We start from the raw sequence: 14,226 nt of genomic DNA on the forward strand, positions 1-14,226 counted from the left end.
CATAAGGTACCGGTCTGGCCTTAAAAAATTTTGGGCTTGCGTTTTCTTCGATTTTAATTGTTGCTGTCATGCCTTTCAGTGTTCCGAGTCCTTGCTGGAACACTTCTTGCGCATCGGTTAGGATCTTTGACAGTCGCCCAGGTGTGACGTCGTCATCCTTTTTGGCAGCCACAGTCAGTGCTTGTATGGAATGCCAATCCAGCTGTATTTTCTGGATCCATTCACGTCCCAGTAATGGTGGTCCTCCATCTTGCAATACATACAGGTCTAGCTTTGGTGTTTCCTTACCGTTATATATAACGGTCACCCTTATTTTTCCTTTGGGGTAGACTTTTTGCCCCGTGTACGTCTTCAAAATAATTTTTGTGTCTCTCAAGGGTATGTGTGAGAATAGCCGCTCGTAGTCCCGTCGGTTTATGACCGTTAGGGCTGATCCTGTGTCCAATTCCATTTTTACCTGGACTCCTGCTATCTTGAGAGTGACCCAAATGGTTCGGTGATCCTCCGTTTCAGACAACTCAGCTCCCTGTTTTCGGAATCGGTATCACTCTTTTGTTCGTCTGAACTATTCTCCGTCACCTTATGTACCTTCTTGTACTTTTCTTTTGGAGATTTCTTATTGCTGGTTTACTTTCCCGACCTACAGACTCGTGCTATGTGTCCTACTTTTCCACACTGTCTACACACTTTGTCTTTGAACCAGCAATCATTGTGGTCATGTGTTGTTCTGCTGCAGCGATAGCACTTCTCTGTTCTGTATGACATTTCGTTTGTGCCATATTCTTGCGGTCTCTGTTGTATCTCTGCAGTGCCCCGTGCTGCTGCTTCATATGATACCGCAATGCTGAAAGCCTTTTCCAGCGTAAGGTCCTTTTCAGATAAAAGCCGTTTCTGGGTTCCTTCACTTTGAAGCCCACACACAAACTTGTCCCTTAAGGAATCTGCCAGTCCCGTTCCAAACTGGCAGTGTTTCGATAGTTTGCGCAGTTCTGTTAAATATTCAGCATTGCTTTCATCCTTATGCTGGTTCCGTTTGTGAAACTTGAATCTTTCTGCTATCAGCAGCGGTGGGGGGTTTAAATGTTCCTGTACTATCGTCACTATGTCTCCAAAACTCTTTTCCACTGGCTTCGCTGGGGTTACTAGATTTCATAATAAGCCATACGTCTTTGCACCCATTAAATTTAACAATACCAGCGCTTTCTTGTCATCTGACACCTCATTTGCCTTGCAGTATACCTCTATTCGTTTGACATATGTAGTCCAATCTTCGACTTCATTGTCAGATGCGGTGATACTGCCACTCTTCGGCATTTTGGGTGCGGTTTACAATGGCTTAAAATGGCGTCTCCCGTGCTTTCCTTCCTCCCCCGCTGCTGCCAACGCCGCTCTCGGCGGTCCTCGTGGCAATGGCGGCGCCTTACGGGTTTCTGCGCGTCTCTCTCCCTCTCCTCGATGCTGCTCGGCCCCTGAACACTGACTGCGCCCTGTGCGCTCTGCCCTCTCTCTCTCTCTCCCGTCGACGCTGCTCAGCCCTTTGCTGTGCCGCTCGGTCGGGCTCAAGCCCGCCGCTGTCCGGGAAGGGTCTGCGCACTACCTGTTGCCAGCCCGTTTCGCTGGACCACCGCGACTTGAAAGCCAAGCCTGGCTCTCAACAGCCTCCCCCGCAATTCTCGAGTCTCTGCTGGATGACTGGGCGGTTGCCCGTGGTCAACGCCCGTGTCTCTGGCCTTGACCTCCAATCTACTGGTCTCCAGGAACGAATCCCTGGGAGGGGATGCAGAGTTGCAGGTAGGATCGAATTTGCCTCGTCGCCAACGTTGTGCCCGTCAGTAGTAAGATACAGACTGCAGGAGAACGGTACAACAGGTGTTTACTCAACGTGGCTCACTCTGGAACTGAACTGTACAGATTACTACTCAGTGCTATACACAGGTGTGGTCACTGCTGGTACTACAGTATACATGAGCTGTAAAAAGTAGTTCCCCCCTTAAAGGTATATACATTACAAGTAAGTTAAATAATATTTCTTCAGATGCATTTTCAAATGACTGTAAAAATATTGAATACAACTGGAGAAAAATTAGTTTTCACATTTAAACTAAACAAATCAAACTGCTTTGGAAAATTCACGATAGCAACCGCAACTCCAAGGTTAAATCTTAGACTGAAACTTAAAATCTTTTGTTAAACACACTTTTTGTTTTTCTCAGTTTTTCCACACCAGCTTAACTTAAATTGTAGTTCAGTTTTTTTTTCAATTCTGGGTGCACAATCTTATTCGCACATTCTTAAAACTTCCAAAGTCCAAGACAAGACTACAAAGGGTTAAATGGCTTTTAACACAGAGAAGTGGGTGGAGCTAAAACACACATAACAGACACTTTCTTTTAAAGACAGACTTTCAGATAAAAGGAATATTGTAACTTCCCAAACACTCACAGATGCTTTGCGAAAAGACATCAAAATTCACACTGAAAACAAATAAAAACCCATAGAACAGCAGAAAAGAGACATGATCTACCCTTTTCTCCTTTATTCCATCATAATTATTTTATTCTTTCTCCCATAAGCCAATTTTCAGTTTGTTTTCTACTGAATCTCATTCTGTACTGATTAATGCCACTAGGAATCTGGGAGAGTAGGTTGGGTGTCTCCCGAACCACCGGGGCACACGCGGGGGTGACTGAGTTGAGTTTGCGATAATCAATAGTCATCCGATAGTCATCCGGTTTTCTAACCGGCCAAACTGGGGAGCTGGTCGTGAACATGCCTTTACGAACAACACCCTGCTTTAGCTCCTAGGAAAGGGATCCTTGTATAGTTGTCTGGGTTGAATTGTCAAAGCCCGATAAAACTTGGGGCACACCCTTTGTAGGATCGGGATGGGGATCGTGAATGATGGTGGCGGAGGAGCTGGAGTCGACCAGCATCAGTTGTTGATGGCCTCCCGAATCAACAGTGCATACTACGGGCCTCCCATGACCATCGTATTGGAGAGGGGAAGTTCCCCCTCCCTGCTGGGCCTGCGAGAGTCATTGCGGGGGTGGTGGTGGGAATGAATCGGTTTGCTGGTGTACCACGGAGACTGGTAGGGCTCTTTGACTGATATTTAGGGTGGCTATGGCTACCTCCATTCTCTCAAGCTGCTGCTCGACTGGGTCAGGGCCTGCCTGTTTTGGGGGGGTTGTAGCATTGGCGGGCATCGTGGCATAGGCGCTGGCAGAGAAAGCAGTGCATCAAGCTTCTCCTTCCTGGCACGGAGATTCTGGGTGCCCCGACCTCTGGTTAGGCAGCGGGCCTTCGACGGCCACTACTGCACCTTTGGGGATGCTGGCATGGGTCTGATCCCACGCAGCCTTGGTAAGGGTGCGCAATCTATCCCAGGCGGTGTCTTTAGAGAGGTAAATGTCTGATGAGTTGCAGACCAGTGGTTGGAGGCCATTCAGGAAAAGAGTTTTGATGCCCGGGTTGTCGAAGTGTTCCCCTCTACCACCCCTGGAGCGCTGGAAGATATCGTGGAGTTTCTGCGCAAAGGCATTCGGGCTCTCAGTAGAACCCTGTTTAGTGTTAGCTCGGAGCTGGTGGAAGTCGATGCCCTCCTCCCCCAGCACTCGGCATAGCTCCAACTCAATATCCTATATATCGCCCTCTTCTAGAGTGCCCTGATCCATGTCTTGTTTTAGTTCTGTGGAACATGCCTCCAGGAGGACCTGTTTAAGGTCGCTCCCTTCTAGTTCTGGATGGGTAATTTTAAAAATCCTCCACTGCTGCCTGAGCTCGAGGGGGTTGGTATGGACCCCACCGCTCCCAGGTTAGCTTTAAGTGCCCTGACCTCAACCACAGTGAGGGACCGTAGCGTGGTTGTGGTGATTTCTACCCTACTAATGCTTGAGGAGATCTCTTCGCCTTCTGCTCGCCTAGGCGCGTGTTCTGCCTGTGATCGGGTGACCACATTCACTGACATCGCCTCACTTGCCTTGCCCTCCTTGTACGATGGCGGCGGAGAAGGTGGAGCAGAGGGAATAGAGGGAATGGGGCCCTCTCCTAAACCGTCCCAGCAAGGGCCGGGATCTCTCAGTTTGATTTTGGAGACAGCTGCCATTAATGCTCGCTTTTGGCCAATTTGTGCCTGAAGCTGTTGGATTTTTGGCTAGGTACAGGGCGTGATCTGCCCCGGGGGAAGCAGTGGTTTGCTTTCGATTCAGTTCTCTTACTGCCCCTCTCGCATCCATCAATTCCTCACTCAGACTATCGTTTTCTGCTTGTAGTTCAATGTCTTTGTCTAGCTTCCTTTGGGTACACTGTGCTTTGTCATTCTCTCTTTGCTCTCAGTGCAGCTGGGTGTGGAGCTCAGAGATGGCCTGGAGCTGGCTGCCGTTTTGGTTTTGCAGCTGATATAGTAATTCCTTTAACAGCCTGATTTAGCTGTACAATGCATAAGTGTGCCCCGTATGTAAGGGGTGGTGTGTGGTTCAGCTTCACCTCTGACTTATGAGCGGTTGGAATCGCTCCCACTCCCTTGGTTCTAGACCTGGGACTTACAGGAAACTTTGTGCTATCTGGAGGTGAGCTATCCGGCAATCTGGAGCCACCGGCAAAAATCAGCAGCCGTTTTTTATTCTTTTTGTTTGTTTTTTTGCTTTGTTTGAACAGTCAAGCTGTGCAAGGTCTGTAGCTATAGCAACAGCTTCAGCTACAGAGCTTTAGGGCCACACCCAAGTGTTTAGAAGCTGTTGCTAAGCAACAGTGTTTGTTGTCAAATACGGAGATAAGAATCTCCGTATCTCTCAACATTAACTCTGGAGAGTACGGAAGTTTTGAGGCAACGGCAGCAGCTCGGTCCCGTGGGTGCCGGATAGCACAAAGTTTCCTGTATTTGGGGGTTGTGATGAAAAGTGCAGCAGACAACTGAATTTTGTTGAAAGAAACAAGATCTTTATTTGAGAAAGAACATATACAACACAATAATCTTAACACTCTAAATTGGGGGAACACTTCGGAATATACGAAGGAAAAACAACAATAGACAGAATACTTCACCCCTCCCAATCCTACTTCACTAGCTAAGTTGGGCTCCAGAGGACCAGGGATAATGCTCACCAAAATGACTTCTTTTGACAGTTGTAGATGTTCGCGATTTCGGGGTTCTCTAGATGTGTCAGTCGGGGCCTGCTGTACCCCGGACGCGGTAGAGGATTTCACTTGCGTGGCTGGTCAGTCTTCGCATGTCCGCTGATGCGGTCAGGTGCGTATTGGATTTATCAGGTGAGTACCCAATTTATTTTGGTTAGAAGTAGGTTTTAGAGTCTTTTCAGTAAAATCTTACCCAGGGGTGAGTCAGGATAGTTTGTAGAGTGAAAAACTTGCGGATCTTCGGTTTTCTTCCGAGTTGGGTTTTGTTGGTCGTGGTGGCCCAATATTACCCAGTTGCTGGTAATATTTGGTCGATTGTTTCATGAGGCCCTGGTCTGCCGCGAGGTCTCCGATGGTGTGTTACTTCTTTGAGAGGGAGAACTGCTTTGAGATGCTTCTTCTTGGACTGGGTTGAACTTGATGGCTTGATTTGAGATGAACGATGAACCGAACTTCCTCCAGCTCTGCTTTTCTTGAACTCTTTTCTTCCACTCCTTCTGTGAGAAACAGGCCTTCAATTATACGGATTGAGGCCTGCTAATCTGCGTGCCAAATCAGTTCTGGCTTATTATTAGTTTTGGCGGGCTCATTAATATTGATTGGTGTGAATTGCTTAATTGGTTTCGGGATGGTCCCATCGATCTTCAGTTGTTTTAAGAATGTGTAAAGTGGTTTCGGGATGGTCCCATCAATTGTTTAACCTCTTGTTTAATTGCAGTAAAGTTGTCTTTTCCTGTGGGGGTCAAGGTTCTTTTGTTGGTTGGTGGCATATTTTGCATTATGCAAGGTTTTGGATGGTTCTGTAATTTTGGCGGGAACTGCTTTTCCGTTGGTCTATTGTCAGTATGTAAAATGACTGAGACAGTCTAGATAAGTCACCAGACAGCTTGGTTAATGCCAATACCCAAAACTGTCCATTTACAGAGGCCAATCCCAATTCCTTTATTGCAGCCCCCTTTTCTTCCACAGGCTCGAACATGCTTTTAAAAAAATAAAAACCAAAAACCTGGGGTCCTTGATTTTTAAATCTCCCTTTGGCCCAATATTCTTATACCATTCTGACATGGTTTATTAACAGTCCAAAAATCCCTCCTTCAGGGTAATCTTCTTCGTTTTTGGGAATCTGCTGAATTTTGCGAATCTTACAGTCCCTCCTGTGATACTCTATCCGCTAGAGTATCATACTGGGTGAGCAAAATTTCTGATTCCCGAGAGCCAACCTTCCCCTTTATTATCTATCCAAAACCCAAAAACACATACATTCCCCTTTTTGGTGTAGTGTTCAAAATATATACAAGGTACGAAAATCCGGTTACATTCACATCCAAGCACGGAGGGGGTCCAACATCCCTGCACCACTTGGAAAAATATAGCACACACATAGAAAAAATAACAACACGTAGTCACAAAAACTTTATTTTTAATAACGGTTACGGTTTGTTTTATACTTGGTGATAGACTTTATTTTGATGCTGGTCCCATGCTCGCTCATGCTGAGATCAGAGCATTCTGTCTCTCCCCTTGCACTTTGTGCACAGTAAGTAGAAAACTATACCGAGTTGGCAGACCACTAAAATGTGGGAAGCCATTCTGATCCAAGAAGGGACCTCTATATATTCAAAAATATCCCACCAGGGTGGAACTATGATATCCAAGATCTTGGCCCCCATCTCGACTGTCTTCTGTTCTAATGTGTAGAAATATTTCTGTAACATAGAAACATAGAAGATAGGAGCAGGAGTAGGCCATTCGGCCCTTCGAGCCTGCTCCGCCATTCAACGAGATCATGGCTGATCATCCAAACCCTAGCACCCGGTCCCTACACCGACAGCCATCCCACCCAAGCCCTACCCCAGTAACCCCACGTATTTAATCCCCCCTAACACTAAGGGCCAATTTTTATCATGGCCAATCAACCTAACCCGCACATCTTTGGACTGTGGGAGGAAACCGGACCACCCGGAGGAAACCCATGCAAACACGGGGAGAATGTGCAAACTCCACACAGACAGTGACGCGAGGCCGGATTTGAACCTGGGTCCCTGGCGCTGTGAGGCAACAGTGCTAACCACTATGCCACCGTAACATGACCACTGCTTTTAATAGGGCGGTAAGATGTTCGGGTAGAGGGGGAATTTCGTAGCCGAAATGTGTGACGTAATTTTGCAGGTTGCTTTCCCTGACAGTGAGGTGAACAGTGAAGGGTTCAGGAATGGGGACAATCCATTCCTGGGCCACTTGAACTTCTGCCTCGGGTTTAAAGCAGAAACTGCTGTCACTCACTGGACACCAGATGTGCTGTCCATGCTGGTAGTGGGGCGCACTTGTGGTGATACAATATGTCCCACCCTCTATGAATGCTACCTGTGGGGAAACATGGCCTTGTGCCATTACCTCCATGGTACAGTTCACAGGTTGTGCGCCAGCAGCTTTAAACCCGCACTGTGGTCTAGAATAGGCGTTCAAGTGCTGGGGACACAGTATTATGTGTGCACCCTGGCTACGGCACCCGGAGAGGTCTGTACCTGTCATAGCGTGCTCCCACTTTATGACATAAGGTGGGACCTCTGCGAAACGGACGTGTGCACCCCCTTGAGTGATTCCAATGTTCTCCACCCTGTATATCGGTGCGGGTCGGGCTGTCCCACCCATGACCGGCATCCTCACTACTGTCCCCATGATAGTATGGTTGGAACGTCCACAATCCACTGGGACAGGGTAGGCTTCAGAGGCTAGACGGAGTTGACACGGGCTCAGCGAATTACTAAACAGGTGGAGGGCTGCGAGGTGCTTGTTGCTATTCCAGGAGGGGACTAAACCTTATTTTAAATCCTCCAGGTTGCTGCGGCCCTCGCCCAGCAACCATGCCCCGTATAGCACACACACCTCATTCTGTGCAGCCTGATCCGAAGTATTCCTGTTCTCCCGTATGAGTGCATTTACTGTTTTAGTGTGTCTCTCTAGCTCAGCAATGATCTCTTTTAAATGGACCGTCATAGCTTGGTCCTCGTGTAGCTCTGAGCCTACCACTGTGTTTTCTTCCTTTAAGATCTTTCTTAATTGGGTTTTTAAGCCATTTATTTGTGTTTGTAGCTCTATGTCGTCCAGGCTGTTTATTACCGAGGATCCTGTATTATAGGTTGTGAAATTATCATTCCAGGTTCCCCTTCTTTGTCTCCCCGCGCCCATAGTATGCTCAGGGTGTAATGTATACAGTTTCGATTTGTCTACATTGGCAAAGTCGAATTCATAAAACTTCCTAAACATTTCTTTCAGCAGGGCCTAGTATAGCTGTTCTGTCTCCTTAGGACACCATTCAGGTAAGTATACCTCGGTAAGGTTTAGGATCACTGAAGCTACTGCATAGTGTACCCCCTGGTACAGTACCTTGTCGGTCGGCACTAGGACTAACCCATTCCCTGGTCCCTTGGTGGTGGTAGGACACCTCTCTACTATGGTCCGTGACGTCGTGATCGTGGGCAGGGGCTTTCGGGGGTGTGCTACAAGTTCGGTGGCGTTGACTGGGATTGGGGAGTGTGGGACCGCGCACGCATGCAGGCTAGAATCCCACCCCATCCCCTTCCCGGCATCTTGCCATTGCCTGTGGAAGATGATGGATATGCCTGTGGGGCAGACTTTCTCTGACCCCCACATACAAATGTAAACTCCCTGTTCCGACTTCCACCACTTATCCCAACACACACTCACTCCCCCTCGGCTCCCTGTGATCGTACGGTGGGTGTCGTTCCCCAATCGTTCCCAGTCGACTGTATGGTCCCCTATGTCCCTGCTCAGCTTTCTGAGCTACCACCACCTATCCAGGGGAATCTGTCCTTTACATATGAGGCACACGCGTTTCCCCTCAGTGACGCTGACCCTTGTAGCAATGACCTGTACCCTGGGGCACGGGATGGAGGCCTCCCCGTATGTGAATCCGGTCTGGCTGGAGTATTGTTTCGAGTTAGACCCCAGCCACCCTGGCCACCTTCCCTCATGGAAATAAATAGCGAGCTCCTCCACACCCCGTTCGCCTCCCCCAGCAGTAACGATTGGTGCTCTCTCTCCCGAGCACCCATAGATGTGAGAGTCCTCCACGTCTCCTCGGTCACTAATGCTCACCCCTACCAGGAGCAGAAACTTTCTCATGCCGATTTCCTTTCTGTAGGGACACATAAAACAGATAGCCATGTCCCGAGAAGGTTCTCTGGCTTGACAACAGTTATCGAGTTTCGAAAACTTAAACCTTCCATAAACTAAAATTAAACAATAATAATCCTAAAACTACCAACTGTAAAACACACTTAAAAATTTACCAGAAAGCTATATACATCCGCTGCCTGTCTCCGGATGGCCAGGCTAATTCCTGTTTGGCCTCTGTCTTCTGTGGCCTCTAGGCAGCTTGTACGCCTGGGCGTAAGGTGGCCTGTGCCACCAGACCCGGAGAGTCCTCCTTAAAAGACCTGGGAGTTTCCCTGAATCCCAGTTGATCGGGGGAGTGTGCCCTCCTGTGCTGCAGCACACTACCCCCTTCGGTGTGGCTGCTGGCTCCCGGTCCTGTCCTGTGGGTTCCGCACAGCCTGATGCCGCAGGCTGGGGACCCTTGTCTCTCTCTCCTTCCCCAACACTACCTCTCCTGTGAGTCCCTCACCTTTGGAGGCGGCAGGCTGGGGACCCTTCTCTCTCTCTCTCTGCCCAACGCTATCTCTCCTGTGAGTCCCTCACCTTTGGAGGCAGCAGGCTGGGGATCCCTATTTTTAGGCTGGTCCCTTACCTTGGGCATTCCCTTATGGGTTGTGGCCCTCCCGGGGCTGGACCTTTTGAACTGATACACAGGTGACCACGGTAGTTTTTGCTGTGGTATGTAAGGAGACCTCCTTAGGGCTCTGGTTACTGGGGGCGTGTCCCAAATAATTGGTGGGAGGGCCCCTCCAGTAACACAAGCCACTGCCCCCTCCAGTGCAGTCTGTGAGTCTGCCACAGCTGCAGGCTGATGATCTCTATTTTTAAAACAGTTCACCCTTTCTGGCCGTTCCCCTTTCTCGGGTTTAAACAGTTTACACTGGTTAATGTAACTAGCAGCCTGCCAGTGAACCTGTTTTAAAGTCTTGTCCGCTGCCCCGAACGGGCCTTCCATGGACTCCCCATTCTCTCTCTTTACCAGGACGGCCTTAAGGACGGAGCCCTGGGCTTGGACCTGCTTTAAGTCCGGGGCCAAAGCTACCCACTGTGTGCCTCCCTTGTCTCGGATTGCGGCTACCGAACCTGTTCGGTAGGGGTCCCAAAACTCTCCTCCCCTGGCTCCCTGCTTGGCCAATTCATCTGCCTTTTGGTTGCCCTCTCGCATGGGTTCTGTCTTTGAATGGGCTTTAACTTTGTGGATATAGACCTTCCCTTCCTCCCCTACGGCTGCCATGATTTTCTAAAGCAGAGGCTGATGTGCCATCAATAACTCAAAGACAAGGAGTTTAAAGGATTCAACTGAAGGCTTTTAATCACAAAGAACATTGCAGGTCTTTCCACATCGGGTTCGTCTGATAGAATGACTCATGCAGCTCGAGACCTTTATATGACAAAAGACAGGGGCGTAGCCAATACACACAATAGGAAAAAGGGGGCGGTACACACAATACAAAGCAGGTAAAACACAGGGGCTGATGAAGGCATATATTTCATCACATTCACCCCTTCTACAGATTTAGTCTGTCCGGGGGTGTGATAGTCCTTCCTGAACGTCGCAACAGTACCTCGGGTTCCGACCGGGAGTCCGTGGTGCCCTCCTGGGCATACCCATGTGTTGGGGGTGTTGCAGGTACTTCTGGGGGTGGTGAGCCTGGGGATGGTGGAGGTTCTTCTGGGGGTGGTGGTGATGGGTCGTCGTCGCTTCCTGCCGAGGCGAGGTCCTTTATGGACACGGTGTCCTCACGCCCGTTGGCGTGCTTGACGTACGCGTACTGTGGGTTTGCGTGGAGTAGGTGTACTGCCTCCACGAGGGGATCCGTTTTGTGGCCCCTCACATGCTTCCGTAATAGGACTGTCCCTGGGGTGGAGAGCCACGAGGGTAGGGACACTCCTGAGGTTGATTTGCGGGGAAAAACAAACATCTTCTCGTGAGGCGTGGCGTTAGTAGCAGTACACAGTAGCGACCTTATCGAGTGGAGTACGTCTGGGAGGACCTCTTGCCAGCGGGAGGTGGGGAGGCCTTTAGACCTTAGTGCTAAGGTGACCGCCTTCCACACTGTCGCGTTCTCCCTCTCCACTTGCCCATTACCCCGGGGGTTATAACTAGTGGTCCGACTCGTGGCTATCCCCTTCGACAGCAGGTATTGGCGCAGTTCGTCGCTCATGAACAACGCCCCCCTGTCAGTGTGGATGTAGTTAGGCATGCCGAACGTGCAAAACAGGTTGCCGAGGCACTTGATGACCGTGGCACTGGTCATGTCTGGGCAGGGGTAGGCGAATGGGAAGCGGGAGTACTCGTCCACAATGTTGAGAAAGTACACATTGCGGTCGGTGGAGGGGAGTGGTCCCTTGAAATCTAAGCTCAGGCACTCGAATGGCCGTGTAGCTTTGATCAGGTGGGCTCGGTTGGGCCTGAAAAAACGAGGCTTGCATTCCGCACAGGTGCGGCAGTCCCTGGTCATCGACCGGACCTCCTCGATGGAATAGGGGAGGTTACGGGATTTTATAAAGTGAAATAGCCGGGTGACCCCCGGGTGGCAGAGGCCATTGTGGAGGCCCTGTAGCCTGTCCCCCGGATGCTGGCACACATCCCTCGTGATAGGGCGTCGGGGGATTCGTTGAGGGCCCCTGGCCTATATATTATGTCGTACTCAAACGTGGAGAGTTCGATCCGCCACCTGAGAATTTTGTCGTTCTTGATCTTCCCCCTCTGTTTGTTGTTAAACATGAAGGCTACCGACCGCTGGTCGGTAAGCAGGGTGACGCGTTTGCCGGCTAGGTAGTGCCTCCAGTGCCGCACTGCCTCCACTATGGCCTGGGCCTCCTTCTCTACCGAGGAGTGCCTGATCTCGGGCCCTTGGAGGGTTCTTGAGAAAAAGGCTACGGGCCGCCCATCCTGGTTGAGGGTGGCTGCTAAAGCGAAGTCGGACGCATCGCTTTCGACCTGGAAAGGGATGTTTTTGTCCACTGCCTGCAGCACGGCCTTCTCAATGTCGTGTTTAATGCTGTTGAAGGCGGCGTGGGCCTCGGCCGTGAGCGGGAAGGACGTTGATTTCAGGAGGGGACGGGCCTTGTCGGAATAATTGGGGACCCATTGGGCGTAACAGGAGAAGAACCCCAGGCACCTTTTCAGGGCCTTGGGAGTGTTTGGTAGGGGTAGCTCCCGTAGGGGGCGCAATCAGTCGGGGTCCGGACCGATTTCCCCGTTTTCCACCACGCAGCCCAGGATACAGAGGCGCGTGGTGCTAAAGACACACTTATCCTCGTTGTAGGTGAGATTGAGTCTGAGGGCGGTTTTCAGAAATCTCGCGAGGTTCGAGTCGTGGTCTTGCTGGTCGTGGCCGCAGATGGTGACGTTGTCTAGGTATGGGTAGGTGGCTGTTAACTGGTTCTCATCGACCATGCGGTCCATCTCCCGCTGGAAGACTGAGACCCCATTCGTTACCCCAAAGGGGACTCTGAGGAAGTGGTAGAGGCGTCCGTTCGCCTCGAAGGCGGTGTATGGACGGTCCTCCGGCCTAATGGGGAGCTGGTGGTATGCCGATTTTAGGTCGATGGTGGAAAACACCCGGTATTGCGCAATTTGGTTAACCATATCCGCTATGCGGGGCAGAGGGTAGGCATCTAGCTGGGTGTATAGATTAACCGTCTGGCTATAATCTATCACCATCCGCTTCTTTTCGCTACCCTTAACTACTACTACCTGGGCGCGCCACGGGCTGGTACTGCATTCGATGATACCCTCCCGCTTGAGTCTTTCTACTTCCGACGCAATGAACCGTCTATCCTCCCAGCTGTACCGCCTACTCTTGGTCGCTATGGGTCGATAGTTGGGTGCGAGGTTGGTGAACAGAGAGGGCGGCTTGACCTTCAGGGTAGCCAGACCGCACACTGAGGGGCGGCTGGGACCCACTGTAGGTAAGCGTGATACTTTGGTGGTGGCACTGGAAGTCCAGACCCAAGATCACGCTCACACAGAGATCTGGCATTATCAATAGTTTAAAATCTCTGTAATCAGTGCCTTTTACCGACAACATAACCGCGCAGAAACCTGTAATTTTTGAGGTAGGAGTCTTATCAGCCATGGCGATTTTGCCCTGTGTGGGGACTATTGTTAGTGAAAGTCGTTTTACCAGGCTAGGATGAATAAAGCTTTCGGTGCTCCCGCAGTCAATCAAGCATTTAACCTTGTTCCCGTTTACCTCGATGTCCATCATCGATTTAGACAATGGATGCGGCCTGGATTGATCCACTGTGATCGAGGCCACCAGTGGGTCCTGGAGGTCCGTGTAGTCGGGGCAAGATGGTGGACTCCATGAGGGTGGACAAGATGGCGTCCAAGATGGCCACCCCCACGGCGCGCACGCGGCGGTGGTGGAGTTGGAGGCGGGGTTCCCTCTGCAGACTTTGCTGAAATGTCCTTTCTTCCCGCATTTAAAACAGGTGGTGCCCTTCACTGGGCACAGATGCCTGGAGTGTTTGTCCTGGCCGCAGAAGTAGCATTTCGGGCCCCGATGCATCGCGGCAGTAGTGGGGCTCCTGGGTGGGGGCTGGGGCTCCGATGGTGCTGGGCTGGCCTGAGACCTGGGAGGTGAAGATGGCTTCCAAGATGGCGGCCCCCACGGTGCGCACGAGGCGGAGTGGGCCGCGTGGCCTGAGGAACAGGATTCAGAGTTCCTCTGGGCCATATCCAGTGATCGCACTATACCCATAGCCTGTTTTAAGTCCAGTCCCTCCTTTTCAAACAGTTTCTGCCGAATGTAATTTGAACTGAGGCCCGCAGTAAAGGAGTCTCAGATCAGCTCCTCCGTGTACACGATGGCAGACATGGCCTTACAGTTACAGTCTCTGCCCAGTACTTTTAGGCTTAGCATGAAGTCCTCTAGTGACTCACCATGCCGCTGCGTGCGA

At 50.5% G+C, this 14,226-nt stretch overlaps 1 pseudogene; it reads right to left on the minus strand.

The window, feature by feature from the left end:
* Window positions 1–5,456: 5,456 nt before the first annotated feature.
* On the minus strand, window positions 5,457–8,403 carry LOC147120446 (uncharacterized; annotated as a pseudogene).
* Between the last annotated feature and the right edge of the window lie 5,823 nt (window positions 8,404–14,226).

The sequence above is a fragment of the Somniosus microcephalus genome, chromosome 4 (genome assembly GCF_052327205.1).
Source record: "Somniosus microcephalus isolate GS21.2 chromosome 4, FLI_Smic_1.0, whole genome shotgun sequence".
Lineage (NCBI taxonomy): Eukaryota > Metazoa > Chordata > Chondrichthyes > Squaliformes > Somniosidae > Somniosus > Somniosus microcephalus.